Here is a 15,794-nt window from a genome sequence, read left to right on the forward strand (position 1 = left end):
CCGCGTCCTATGAGTGGTGGATGCACCAATAGACGAGTCGCCTTGTCCAGCGGTTGACCTTCAAACTCGCAAATCACCATCGGCGTTTCCAGAGGGGGAGGAGACATCCTTGAAGTAAGCCATCTCGCCTACAAAAAAAAAAAAAATAAATAAGCAAAGATCAAAAGATGAAAAAAAAAAAAAAAAAAAAAAAGAACAACACAAGAGAAATAAGCCTACCATAGAATGAGAGAAATCAAAGTTGTGAGAAGTTGAGAATGATAAAGTTCTCTCATGATGAGGGGTTTATATAGTGTCTAAAAATTGAGACATGGAAAGACATGCATAAGGGAAGGAAGAAGATAAGGAAATAAAAAAAAAAAGGAAAGGAAGAAGATAAGGAAATAAAAAAAATGGGAAGGAAGATAAAAATAAAAACAAAGAATAAGGAAAGAATATATATATATATATGATATGTGTATATATATATATATAAAAAAAATTGGCAAAAATGCCATTTAAAAAAAAAATGGCAAAGACGCCATTAAAAAAAATGTCAATTTTGCATTAAAAAAAAATGGCAAAAACGCCATTTATAAAAAAAAATGCAAAAAAATTCCAACTTTGCCAAAAAAAAATGGCAAAAAAAAAAAAGCCATTAAAAAAAAAAGAAATTCTTTTTCTATTTTTGGAGACTCGTTCACGCCATAAACATTTTGCGTCGGCTTAAACAAGTCTCGAGGGGGCATTTTGTAGGCATTAAAAATTAAATGTCTAAATTAAATTAAATATCATGTATTTTGAAGGAAAATAAAATTCCAATAATATAAATATATAGTATTTAATTATGCACATATGTTAATTTTTGTACAATAAATATCAACCATTAATGCGAAAATCTGCTTAAAATGGAAGATAACGTACAAATATTACGTACATAAATAGAGCCATAATAAATTTGGCAGCAAAATAAATTAATCTTGTCAATAAAGGAAGTATATAAATTAATATCTTCCAAACAAGGCAATGATATAAAGATCTTGTCAATAAAGGAAGTATATAAATTAATATCTTCCAAAAAAGGCAATGATATAAAGATTTTGGCGAGAAAGGAAGGTGCACAATCAAATCCGTCAAAAATGGAAAACGGCATCCGATGGGAAAGGAAAGATTATAAAATCTTTCCATCCACGTGGCACCATCCGAAAAGGAAGCCAAGGCCACCCTCCCCTATAAATAGGAGTCATGGCCAGTTCATTTGACACACCGAAGTTCATTTGAAGACTCGCGCAAGGGTAAGTCTCTGTAGACTCTTTGCAATGTTCTTCATTGTTCTTCGTGTCCTTCGAAGCGTTCTTCGTCGAAAAGTCACCGATTTGGACAAATGATCCAATATTGGTTGGCGAATCGATGAATTTAACGTTCTTCGTCGTATGTCCAAGCCGGAGGAAGGATCAAAGCTCTCAAAGCCATCGAGGAATCCATCAAAGCCAAAGAAGAGCCTCCAAAGCCGCTCTCAAAGCTTCAAGATGTTCGTCGCGTTCTTCATAAAAGGCGCAAATCAGGCCCTCTTCGATCCAAAAGTCAACGGAACACGCCGCCAAAAGTGTTATGAAACACCAAATCTCCCCCCTCAAAGATCAAATTCCGTCGGATCATCCAAAGGAGGCATCAATCCAAAGCTGACGATCAAAATCGCCAACACGGATACCAAAGTCTCCCAAAAGCCGGCGAAGTCAAACCGAAGACCAAAATCCCTTCGGATCAAAGAAGCCACCCAAATTCAAATTAGAAAAACGGATTGACTCGGAGAGAGAATCAAAGGATCCAAATAGATAATAGGACCCGCATATATTAAATTAAATGTAATTTGTACGATTTTGTGTTTATAAAAATATAACACGATTTTTTTTGTCTACATAGGTTAAACTAATTAACCAATATATATTATTTGTAATATTATTTTATGATTGTCTAGACGCTATTTTCTTTATTTCAATTTTGTGTCGGTTTATTTTAGTCATTTTTCATATGTTTTTTAATTGTTTTCTTTTAAAATTTATTGAAAGATCTATTTATAAGAATAATACTTATTTATTTTTAAATATTTTTTATTAGCAATTTTTAAAAAGATATCGATCAATAATATTTAAAATTTCGAATCAATTTATGTTAAATATTTATTTGAAATATTTATTATGTGAACTCTACACTATAACTATTTTCTATTTAAATATATAAAATTGATATTTTTAATTTTTTTAAAATATCGTTGGGTTCACCAGCTTGGCTCACCACCCGTCGATAGATTGAGATCAGCTGCCTAAATCTTAGTCTGTCTCGTTGCAGGTTAGCTCGCAACCAAGGACCTTAATTGGTTTAATGGATGGCCATAAAGAACGCCGAATTCAACATGGCATGAAAAAGGTCCATCACAACTATAAATTAATTCCCTGTAAGATATTTATAATGAATTGTCTGATAGTCATATTTGTCCGGTCATATCATGTGCTGGTTCCATTCGTTGCCTTGATAAATAAAAATTATAAACGATTGAGATTTGTTGCCTAAATTAAAATATTGATATATAATATATATTTTTGTCAAATATATGTATATATATGATTGTTGCTATAAATTTTTAACATGATTTTTTATACAGATGTAACCGTACATCACCATAGCAAATTCCTTATTGGTCAATACCCATTAATTTTTTCGATTAAAAAATATGAAACCATCTCGATTTACATCTTAATAACTCAATATTTTAAATATGTATTCTACGCTTATAGTCATTGCATCCACAAACAATAACCCTTTAAAACATATTTTTCTAATGAATTACCTCAAGGACACGCCATTTGGATGAAAAAGTTTTCGGTTGTTTATGTTGATCACCTTTTTCGACACATGAAAATTGTGTGAATGTGGTTCTCGTGATGGACTTCATCGACTTCTCAATATCTCTCTTTATTTCAGCCATTGAAATGGTCTAAGAAATTGATGGAGACAACGAAATTGAAAATTGAGTTTGCACGGAGTGACAAATCGAATTCGGACAGTAAGGAAACACGGAAGTGGTGGAAAATTTCACAGAAGACACCGATGGCGACGGAATTGGGACATGAAGGATCTTGATTCGCGGTATGGAAGGATATGAGAGGTGGGGGTGGTTGAACTCTGGCGACTTCTTAGCGACGAGATGACGGGAGGGTTATTTTGGGCGCGAGACAAGAGAGAAAATTTTGGAGCTACGAGTCGGTGGGGAAAGAATGATAATCAAATTAGGTTAATTATTGTTTAATTTTTCTTATTTTATTTTTGTTTTATTTTTTAATTAGTGAAGGTACTTAAACTTTGTAAATTAATTGTATTATATGGAAAAATAAAATATAATATAGAATATTGTAACAAAATATGGTAATAAATATTATATTAGGTGTATTATATAACAAATATTTTTATAAATAATTGTGATTTATTTTTCTAAAAATAAGTCATTAAATTCAAGCTGAATTTTTGTAATCAATCTTATTATTTTAGAAAATAATAAATTGCAAATAATTTCAAAAAATATATCATCTTGTCGTACTACTTACATTATTTTTTGATATTTTTGACATCATATCGTTCATGTGTAATTTTAAATCATGCATCATCTTAATACCTTGTATGGTGCATATGTTCGTGTTGTCAATATCATATTACTTTGGATGTAAATATTTCGGTTAAAATTTAATATATCAGATTTCCATAATTTATGATGATTCTTATTTTTAAATATAATGTACAAAATTAATGTTATTGATTTCTTTAATTAAAAAGTCATAATAATAATTTTAATACAATACCTAAAATATCTCCGACCATTATTAACCACAAGATTATAAAATAAAATGATCTAACGGAGAAGATTAATTCGCTATGATGTTGAACTTAATATATGGCACTGTACCCGCCAAGTTTTACTTTGCATAAAATTTAAAGCTTGAACTGGTATATAATTTGTTAGGCTGTAAAGTGACATATTCTTTTCATTTAAGAATTTTATTGTGAAGTGATAGATTCAGTGATTGAACCCTGAAGGAAGAAATGCTGGTTCATTTTTACTAATAACACTGCTTTCTTCGATTCCTTCGTATAACTGTAGCTAGTTGAAGAGGAAGGAAAAGAAAAACAAAAAAAAAGGGCGCTTTGGTAATTTTATACTTTTTACTCTCTTCGTAACTTAAGAATAGTTCATTTGGAATTTTAAATGTGTAAACAATAATAATAAAAAAATTGCATTAACATTAAATAAAAACTCTCTGCATCTTTTTCTCTTTAGCTTCACCTTTTTCACTCATTCTTATTTTTCACCTTCACTCCATTTGAAAGCCTCGGGCATAATTAAACGAAGACAATGATGTTATTGGTGATCCTGGTATTTGAAACCCAATTGAGAGCTACCCCATAGAAGTTAAGGATGAATTAAGGCGACGATATTTTAGTAATGGTCCCTGTCAACCATTAGGACATAATTTTCCACTAAGTCAATACGGTGATGTTAAAAGAAAGTTTCAGCAAGCATGGTTCAAAAATTTTATTTAGTTAGAATATAGCATGTCAAAAGATGTTGCATTTTGTCTTTGGTGTTATTTATTTGGTGAAGGTCATAAACATGGAGAGCATGCATTTACTAAAGTTGGATTTAGAAATTGAAAAAAGGCTATTCAAAAATTCAAAGAGCACGGCGGTGGTGGAAATGGCTCACATACTTATGCTAGAACTAAATGTTTTGGATATGAAGATCAAAAGCATAATGTCAATTATGTGTTTGCGCAAAAAAGTGGTGAAATGGAGATTGCTTATCACACACGGTTGACTGATGTTGTTGATATAATTAGATATCTTTTGGGACAAGGCCTAGCTTTTTGAGGATATGATGAGTCAGCACAGTCCGTACATTGGGGTAACTTTCCTGAACTCGCAACTTGGTATTGTAAGCGAAGTGAAAAAGTAAACAACGTAATGAATGCAAATGCTACTGCCAATAATCAACTGACATCTCTAGATATTCAAAAATAGATCATCAATGCATCTGCTACGGAGGTAAGAAATGTGATTTTGAATTAAATTGGAGATGGATATTTTTCTCTATCAATTGATGAGACCCTGGATAGTTCTATAAAAGAACAAATTTCGATAATTTTAAGATTTGTGAATGATAGGGGGAAGTGATTGAACGATTTCTCGCTGTGATACATGTTAGTGATACTTGTTCACAATCATTGAAAAATGCTATTGATGAGTTTTTTTGCAAAAAATGGATTATTATTTTCAAGACTAAGGGGTCATGGCTATGATGGTGCATCTAATATGCGGGGCGAGTTCAATGGACTCAAAGCACTCATTTTAAAGAAAAATAGACATGCACACTATATTCATTGTTTTTCTCACCAACTTCAATTAGTTGTTGGCTAGCGTGGGTAAAAATGGGTATGTGCTAAATTCCTTTGAATATCTTTCTAAGATTGTGAATATTGTTGGAGCTTCATGTAAGAGCAGAGATAATTTGAGACAACAACAACACGATGCATTTGTCAAACGTATAGAGGAGGGTAGTGTCTTGACGGGAAAAAGAAAGAATCAAAAAATGACCTTAGCTTGAGCTGATGATACACGTTGGGGTTCTCACTTCAAAACAATTCCTTGACTTTTTCAGTTGTGGGATCTAGTGAAAGAAGTGATTTAAGCAGTATTTGAGGATGGTGATGATCCCAAGAGTCAGTCCGTTGCGGTTAGTTTGATTGATAAGATTGAGAGTTTTGAATTTATATTCATTGGCCATATGATGATGCATTTATTGGGAATGACAAATATTTTGTCACAAACTTTACAACAGAAGAATCAAAATATATCTCTCGTTGTGCGATTGATACAATCATTGAACTGAACGAGGCTTCGGGATTTGCAGAATGTTAGGAAAAAGAATTTGAAACTTTGTATGCTCGGTATGAGCAAGAGGGACGGGCTAAGAAGTTTGTGCGGGCTTCAGTCTTTTAAAATATAATCAATTTGCTTTCTCTTTTAAATTTATTTTGGGATTTCATATTTTAATTTAATTCTAAAATCTAATATTCCAAACTTATAAAGTATGATAATATTCTCAACTTTATATTTCTTCTTTTTCATTTATAATTAAGTCTTCATGGTTAAGTTCTTGCTAGACTACTGCCGCTGACTCACTGCAGCTGCAGGGATCTTATTTTTGTTTTGTCATGAACCAATCGAATGTTCCGACCGACTTTCATACTAGTATCGATCTCTACATACAAGATATATTTATCCAGTACACTTCTAAAATATTAATTGTATTAGACCAACAGTTATGACGAAGGCTAGCCCTGGACCCAGGCGAAAGGGGCACCGGCCAATGAGTTCATTATTTATTTATGTTATATATAATATATTATATATATATATATTATTTAATTTTAATTTACTAATATATGAATATGACTTGATGGTTAAGTGCTTACATTTGAAATTAAAAATAAAAATAAAAAAAAGGACAATGTTAGAAATTTTATTTTATTGAATTATTTATATTTTATTATAGATAAAAAGAATATTATCTAAACATATTTAGGGTCCTAATTTTTATTTTAAGATTGTTGATAAAAAATTATTTTATTTAATTAAAAAATGAATTATATCATTTATATATATTTAGGGATCTTTTATTTTTAGTTTAATATTTTTTTGTATTAAAAAGAAATAAGTATTAGACAAAATTATTATTATTATAAGGAAAAATTGTCAATAACTACGGTTTCGAAATTCAACGTAAATCCTCTATGTACTTTATAAATTGCATGATGTCTTTTTATATTTTAAAAAGTGTTACATGAAATCTCTTTTTATATTTTATTTTATATTGAGAAGATGATTTTTCATCTATATTTTTGCATGGCGGGCAGGGGTGTGCATTCGGTTGGTTCAGTTCAAACCAAACTGAACTTTCAATTTTGATCGATTTTCGGTTTATAAAAATATAAACCAAAACTGAACCAAAGATTTTCAAAATTAAGTAAACCGGTTTGGTTCGGTGTAAAACCGAAGAAATCGAACTTTTATTTATTAATATATATTTTTAATATGCAATCAAATATTAATGCTCAAAATTATAGTATATATAATTTATTACCATTTTTAAAAGTTCGATTTTTCGGTTAACTAAAGCTTAAAATTGAAAATTATAACCGAACGGAAACCGAAATATATAAGTTCGATTTTGGATCGAACCAAACCAATTAACTGAACAATCCAAACCAAACAATGCCAACCAAAAAAAAAAATCGATTTTTTTCGGTTTGAACCGACCAATGCTCACCTCTAATGGCGGGGGTTTCATATAATGTTTGTTAAACTATAAGGAGCACCACACAATTTTAAAGTACATGACATGTGAGTTACGGATAATTTTACCTTATTATAATTATTGATATTTTTTATATAAAAAATATTTTTTTATTAAATATATTTTATTATAAATAAAAAAAAATATATTATATATGGTGTGTGTCTATTTTTTATGTACTAATTACGACTAGTTACTATGATGCTACACTACTGGAAAAAGACTGGATCAACGCGTACATGTTGACACGAAGTGGGACGGACAGATAAAACTCACCAAATACTGCACCAATTTTCATGAAATATCGTTTATCACAAAAACTGTTTCAATAATTATTTATTTAAGAAATTATATTACGGTGTTTAATAAAATTAAAAAAATAAGAATTTTCATTGCCTTCGATACAACAAAATAAAAACAAACGGATAAGGGGTGTTTGGCAAGTAGTTTTTTTGAAGAGCTTTTAGTTTATTGAACAGTTTTTAGCTGTTTGACCAGTCAAAAAGCTAATTTAGGTGTTTGGTAAATTAGCTTTTTGGAATAGCGTTTTGGACCCAAAAAAATAATTTCTGAAAAGCTAACTTACCCAACGTTTTGAAATAGTTTTTTCTGTAAAATATTTTTTATTCTTTACATGTCCTTAAAAATTTATTATACATTTTACACAAATAAATATATTTTGATTAATAATTAATTATATTAGAATATGTTATTATATTATAGTTTTACTTTTATAAATTTAAAATAATTAATTTTTATATAAAAATTATTTTAATTGTAAAATATATAAATTTATTAAAATCAACATAAAATATCAAATATAAATATTAATGATTTATTTTTATATTAAAATTACATTATATAAATTTTATATTAAAAATAAATTAAATAAATGAAATTTATTGAAAATTATAAATATAATGAACTAATCGATAATTAACATAATAAATATGTACACAAAAATTTTATTATTTTATATTTTACATCATTTTCAATAGAAAAAACTATTTATATATTTTAATAAAAATATATTATTTTTTAAATCTAACTGTAATAAAAATAAATACTTTTATAACCATTTTACGATTTTCAATAACTAATAACAAAAAAATTTAAACATTCTAAACTCGAAAAACATAATTGAATATATTAGAAAAAAAAATAAAATAGAAATATCATCGATTATCATTTTACGTATAAACAGCTAATATTAAACAGATGTTTTACCAAACATTTTAATACAAACAGCTAATTGAATCAGCTAGTCAAACCAGCTAATTGAATCAGCTAACAGCTATCAGCTAATTACCAAATACGCCCTAAATATTTAATTAGAAAAAATAATTTATTTAAAAATAATAATAATAATAATAATAATCAAAGGTACGCTGCTTGTGCCTCCTTATCTATCTTACATGGTTTGCCGCAACAAGAAATAAATATGAGCAGAAGAATTATTTTAGATTCTTTTTTATGGACTAATTAGTCCAGAGACTAATGGAAAATTATGGGATTGTCGTGGAAATTTTGTCGTGTAATATTCAAACATCGTGAAATAATCTATTGTCAGAATTTTTACTGAATATTTTATAAAAAGTATATATAAATTAATTTTTGCTGATTTTTGCAACAATCTTTTTTACAACAATTAATTTTTCTTATTTATCGTAGAAGGCCGCAACAAATAAAAAATAAATTTATTGTTACTTTTTCTAAAAAATGGGAAGCTTTGATCTGAATAGACTAAAATAATAAATAAAAAAATTATTGGTGACGAAGGAGTATTTTGTTTTAAGTTATTAATTTTTTTAGTGAAGATAGTATATATTATCTAAATATATTTATAAATCATATTTTTTTATGGTATTAATCGAAAAATGTGTAAAAAAATTTGGTTGGCTGAACAATTTTAATATTGTATGTCGTCTATCATCAATATTATCTATGTGATTAAGTTTTGATACTGTAAATTTCAAATTAAGGTAGTCATCAGGCCGGCTTTGGGTTCGAACCAGAAGAGCTCCGGTTCAGGGCCAATACAAACAGAGCCTATTGTATATTTATATTATTATATAATCTCCCTTTTAGTTAAAGAACAAGATATTTTAGATAGGGTAGATTAGTAAAATATTAATAATAAATTATGATATTATTTTATTATTTTTTATATGAGTAATATTATAGGTATTTTAAATATTTTTGCCATTATATCTCAATAAAATATATATAATATAAATATCCTTTGTAAATATTAAAATTTTATATAATAAATATAGATAAAAAATATTTTTATTTATTTATAATTAATTTAAAACTAATTTTATAAAAAAATAGAAATTTTTAATATAGATAAAAATATTTGTTTATTGAGAATATATATGAAAATAAATGGGGTTTTGAGTGGATCCTACACCTACAATGTTAGAAATTTAATTTAATTGATTTGTATTTGTTAAGTATTTTTAAAATGAATAAATTTATTAAAAATAAAAAGAGAGCGTCTTTTATAGGACGGACAAAAAAAATAAAAAATAAAAATAAGTAATCCGTGGTGAGACATAGGGAGTGTAATTTTAATATATATGATTATTAATTTGATTTATATAAAATATGGTAAGGTCATGTGTTTGACAGGGTGTTAAAAAAATAATTTTTTCAAGAGCTTTTAATTTATAAATACCTTTTAATTTATAAATACCTTTTAACCGTTTGACCTGTCAAAATGTTAATTTAGGTGTTTAATAAATTAGTTTTTTAACATAGGTTATTGGCTCCAAAAAAAATTAAGAGTCCATTTGGATTGACTTCAATAAATAAGTAGAAGCCAAAAATAAAAGCACTTCAACTTTGTGTTTGGATAAATCATTATAAAGTTTTTATAAAAAAATTGTTTGTGTTATAAAAATATATTAACGGATCTAAAAGTTTTATTAATGAAATCGAGTAAACAAACAAAATATTGAACTAGTTTTGGTTAGGCTCAGCCTCTAACCAACTCAAACAGTAAATCGACACACAAAACACCTAACTAGAGACTACACACTTAAAAAACGGCCCAAAACAAACACGACTCACACAAAATCGAACCCCCTCAAGAACATACAAGGTGAAACAAAACAGATACAAACGCCTAAAGGTTGAACGAGCCCTTTGCGGCTACGAACAACAAAAACAGGGGGTAAGAAACGCGCCACAAGAACTCCACAAGTTACAAGAGGAAGGCGCCGCCGAGAACCGCCGTGAACCGCCGGAAAAAGTCGCCGGAAATGATGAACAAAGAGGTCGCGAGAGAGAGGCTATAGAGTGGGAGAGTTAGAGCGAGAGAGTGTGAGAGAGTGAATGAGGGTTGCGCCCTCTCTCTCTATCTATATATACTCAGGGTCAAAAGGAATGGACGGCCGAGATCAAAGACCTAGAATTGATGGTCCAGATCACGTCTAGCAAGAGGGACGCGGATCCTAAGCGGATCACGGGCGCGGGTCACAGGCACGGGTCAGGTAAGTGGGTATGGGATATGCCAAGAGTGTGTAAGCAGTTCGGGTTAAGCGGGTCACGGGTCGGCGGGTGTGGGTCACGGTAAGGGCCTGGGTTTAAAAGTGGGCTGCATAATTAAGGTGTGTGTGTCTTATATTGGAGTCGATCTAATTTGACCAAAAAATCGAACAAATCCTTCACCTGATTTTTTGTTCGAGTGGCTGGGGTACATCATCGCCCATATATACAAATTTATTTGCAGGTAAAACCTTAGTTCCCATATTAGATAGGTTATACTCAAAATGAATCTTTTCTAATTTTAAAATTTCTTTAGATACAATATCACGTATAAAATGAAAAACACACGTCAATATGTTTGGTTCTATCATGAAATACAGAGTTTTTGCATAACTGGATTCCCGACTTACTATCCGAAAAAACAGCTGTAAATAACCTAATTCACTGATTAATCCTTTTAACTATAATGCTTCTTTTAAAGCTTCAGTTATTGCAACATATTCAGATTCTGTAGTGGATAGTGCTACAATGTGTTGCAATTGAGATTTCCAACTTATACAAGTTCCACACAAAGTGAAAACATAAGAAGTTGTACTTTTCCTACTATCTCTATCATTTGCATAATTCAAATCCACAAAACCCTCTAATTTAATATTTTCAGTATGTTTTCCAAACACAAGACCAACATTTATTGTACCAACTAAGTATCTAAATACTCATTTCAATTCATGCCAATGTTCTAAATCAGGGTTCGACATATACCTACTTAAACAACTAATAGCATAAGCTAAATCTGACCTAGTGCTAACCATTAAGTACATTATGGAACCTATTGCATTAGAATATGGTACATGTTTCATGTATTCAAAATCAGATTCCGACTTGGGACATTGATCCCTACTTGACACAAAATTAGAAGCCATAGGAACAGAAACAGATTTAGCATCACTCATAAAAAAATTCTTAAGAATTTTCGAAATATAAGTAGACTGATTCAAAAACAGTCTTAAATTCTTTCTATCCCTAGTGATACACATGCCTAAAATCACTTCGGCATCACCCAACAGTTTCATGTCAAAATTATCACATAAACACTTAGTCACATGATCAATAATCTTTAAACATGGACTAATAATCAACATATCATCAACATAAATGAGAAAGAAAACTTGTTGATTTTTAACAGTCATAAAATACAAACAATAATCAAATTTTCTTTTAATAAAATCAAGATTTTTCATACAATTATCAAATTTGATATTCCATTATCTAGGTGACTGTTTTAAACCATATAAAGATTTATTTAACAAACAAACATGATTCATTTTGTTTTTATCAACTAAACCTTCATGTTGTTTCATATAAATTTTCTCATTTAATTCACCATGCAAAAAAACTGTTTTAACATCCAATTGTTTTAGCTCCCAATCATAAAATACAAATAGAGCTAACATGACTCTAACAGTGGTAAATTTGACAAGAGGGGCAAAAATTTCATTATAATTTATTCCTTCCTTTTCGGTAAAACCCTTAGCTACTAATCTAGCCTTAAACCTAATTCTATTATCTTCTTGTTTAACTTTATAAATCCATTTACAATCAACAAGAGAACAATTATGAGGTTTAGGAACCAAACACCAAGTTTTATTATCATATAATGAATTCATTTCTTCTTTTATTGCTTTTAGCCACTTATTTTTATTTTCAGAATTTATGGTCTCTCTAAATATCTTAGGTTCATTACCATCTAAATTCTCAAATGCACTAAAAGCCAAAGAAGAAAAATCAAAATCACCAAGTCTAGTAGGCAACCTAGGGATCTATCTATTCCTATCTTTAATCAATTGGTAATTTTTTAATTCATTTTGATTACTATTGTCAAAATTAGATTCAATTTGACTATTATTATCAAAATAAGATTCATTTTGATTTTCAGAAAAGCAATTATCATTTTCAATAACAGTTTACTCTCTCACAGCAGATTTCTATACGAATTTCAGCATTATTTTCTATATTCTTTGTCTCACCTATACTAACAATATTATACTCCACCTCATTTGGAATATTACTTGAGTCTAGATTTTCAATATTAATCTCAGATTTATCCAAAACAGATTTTTCAATATTTAAACAGGACATCTCATTTTCATTGAAAACAACATCTCTACTAATAACAGTTTTAAAATCAGGCCTAGATCTTAACCATAATGTATAACCCTTAACTCCTTCCGAATAACCCAAGAAAACACAATTTTCACCTCTAGGGTCTAATTTTTCATTATTAACACGTATAAAAGCAGAACACATAAACACCCGAATATTTGAAAAATGTATTTTCCTACCAATCCACTTAAATTCAGGACAAGCACCATTCAAATGAATTGAGGGTGATCTATTGACTATATAAGTTATTGTTATAACAGCTTTCCCCAGAATTTTTTAGGCAAACCGAATGAAGCCAAAAGGCTTCGAACACTTTCCAAGAAAGTCCGGTTCATCCTCTCAGCCACCCCATTCTGCTGGGGTGTGTAGGGGACAGTTCTATGTCTATTTATACCATTTTCTTGACAAAAATCATCAAACCAAGATTTGCAAAATTCTAAACCATTATCAGTTCTTAGATATTTAATCTTATTTCCAGTTTGTTTTTCAATTTTAATTTTCCAATTTTTGAAAATATCAAACACATCAGATTTATTCTTCATAAGAAATACCCATGTTTTATTAGAAAAATCATCAATAATGGATAAAAAAATATCTAGACCCACTATGTGTGAGCTCACTAGCTGGGCCCCACACATCAGCATGTAAATAATCCAACACAGATTTAGATAAATAACGTTTTTCAGTAGGGGATGGGAAAATTGGATCCTATGGTGTTTACCATACACACAATTATCACAAAATGACACTAGATTAAATTTTACATTTCCTAAGGATTCATTTTTATGTAAAATTTCTAATCATTTATTACTTAAGTGTCCTAATCTCTTATGCCACATATCATTATTCTCTTTAAAATAATTTATTGTGTTTACGGGCATATTAATTGGTTCAGCACAAGTAACGTACAGATTGTTACGTTTTACAACTTTAAACACAACTAAAGATCCCTTAGTAATTTTCATACAATTATTTCCCCTCTAATTCTAAATCTGATAAAGCAGCACATGATAGCAGATTATTTGACCAGGAACATGCCTCACATTGTTTAATTTTAACACAAAACCAGTGTTAAAATTTAAATTTACACTACCAATTCCAAGCATATTAGAAACACTATTATCAGCCATGAACACGGTGCAATTTTCTAAAGTTTTCTATTTACAAAAAATCGATTTTAATGGAGTCATATGATAAGTGCATCCAGAATCAATAAGTCATTCATTCATACATACATTGTTCACATTCAAACTGTTGACAGTAATAGTAAACACATCACCACAATTTCGATCAAGTAATGTCATATTGGCTAACTCACTAACATGTTGCTGGCTACCATTATTATTACTGTTTGTAGTGTTATTATTCTTCTTTTTAGGACACTCATGTATAAAATGATTAGGATCACCACAATTATAACATCTTTTACCCAATTTATTTGGTGTTTTTAGATCTATTGATTCCTCTACGTTTAGATCTATATTTATTTCTATTATTCTGATTTTTATTATTATTTCCAAAATTACCCTTTTTATTTGATTTAAAAGGAGACCTACCTTTAGTATACCTACCTTTAGTATACATGACTTCACCCTTATTAGACTTATGAATTTGTAAGTCTAGTTCTTTAGATTTTTAACCCATTAATGACTACATCTAATATCACAAAATCACGTCCATATTTGATAGAAGATTTCACATCCATGTATGAGTTAGGTATTGCATTTAACAAAACTATAGCACTATAATCATCAATATTTTTATCACCAGTAAGTTTTATAACTTATATTAATTTTGAAAAATTATCCAGATTTTTCATCAATCGATTTTGACAAATCAAGTTTAAAACTATTTTTTCTTCTAACAAATACAACCTACTATGAAGTGATGTTTAAGTGTATAGTTCATCCAATTTGTTCCATAATTCCAAATTACATGATCTGCTAAGTTAAGTATTATAATAGAGCAAGCCATTTTATCTAACTCAGCCCTCATCTCTAGAGGAACTTGAGCTACATGATCCGGCTCAATTGCTCTAATTCTCATTTTTTGTTTCCAAATTGCAAAGTTCATTTTCTCATCAAAAGGCATAATATTAAAACTAGAATTACCAGTCATTTTGCTGTTTTAATAAAAACATATTTTAATTTTCAAAACTAATTCTGTTTTTAATTTCAAAAAATTATTTATTTTAATTTTCACAAAAACAGACAATATGGCAAGCAAATCACACGAAAACAAACAAACACGGATTATCACACACAATAGATAATCATAGTAAGCAATTAGGCAATCAAATAAAATATATCACCTAACTAATACAACATACATTCGTGACTATTCAACCGATGTACTCGAGAATCACTCACAGAGTGAGGATCGGAGTTTAGTAACCTTGGTTTCACAATAGCTTTTACAATTTATTTTTGGGCGCAAAAATTAAATGCATAAATTAAAACAAACACAAAAAGAAAATAATGAATTCAGGGGTTACCCTTGTATCACAACAACAAAAATTTATATTCCTACAAAACAGTAGTAAATTCACAGAAAACAAACCTATTCTCTTTTATAGAAAATAGGATTAGCCAAAATAGTTTCACAAAAAACAGAAAACAAACACAAATATGTTTCTCTTATAACAAATTGTTAGAATTCTCAAAGCAGATCGAATATTACACACTGCCGACTAACAAAACGAACACAAACAAACAAGGCTTAAAGATTTTGAAGATTTCAAACGAGATTTAGTTTG

Source organism: Andrographis paniculata, unplaced genomic scaffold (genome assembly GCF_009805555.1).
Source record: "Andrographis paniculata isolate CXL003 unplaced genomic scaffold, ASM980555v1 Contig83END, whole genome shotgun sequence".
NCBI lineage: Eukaryota > Viridiplantae > Streptophyta > Magnoliopsida > Lamiales > Acanthaceae > Andrographis > Andrographis paniculata.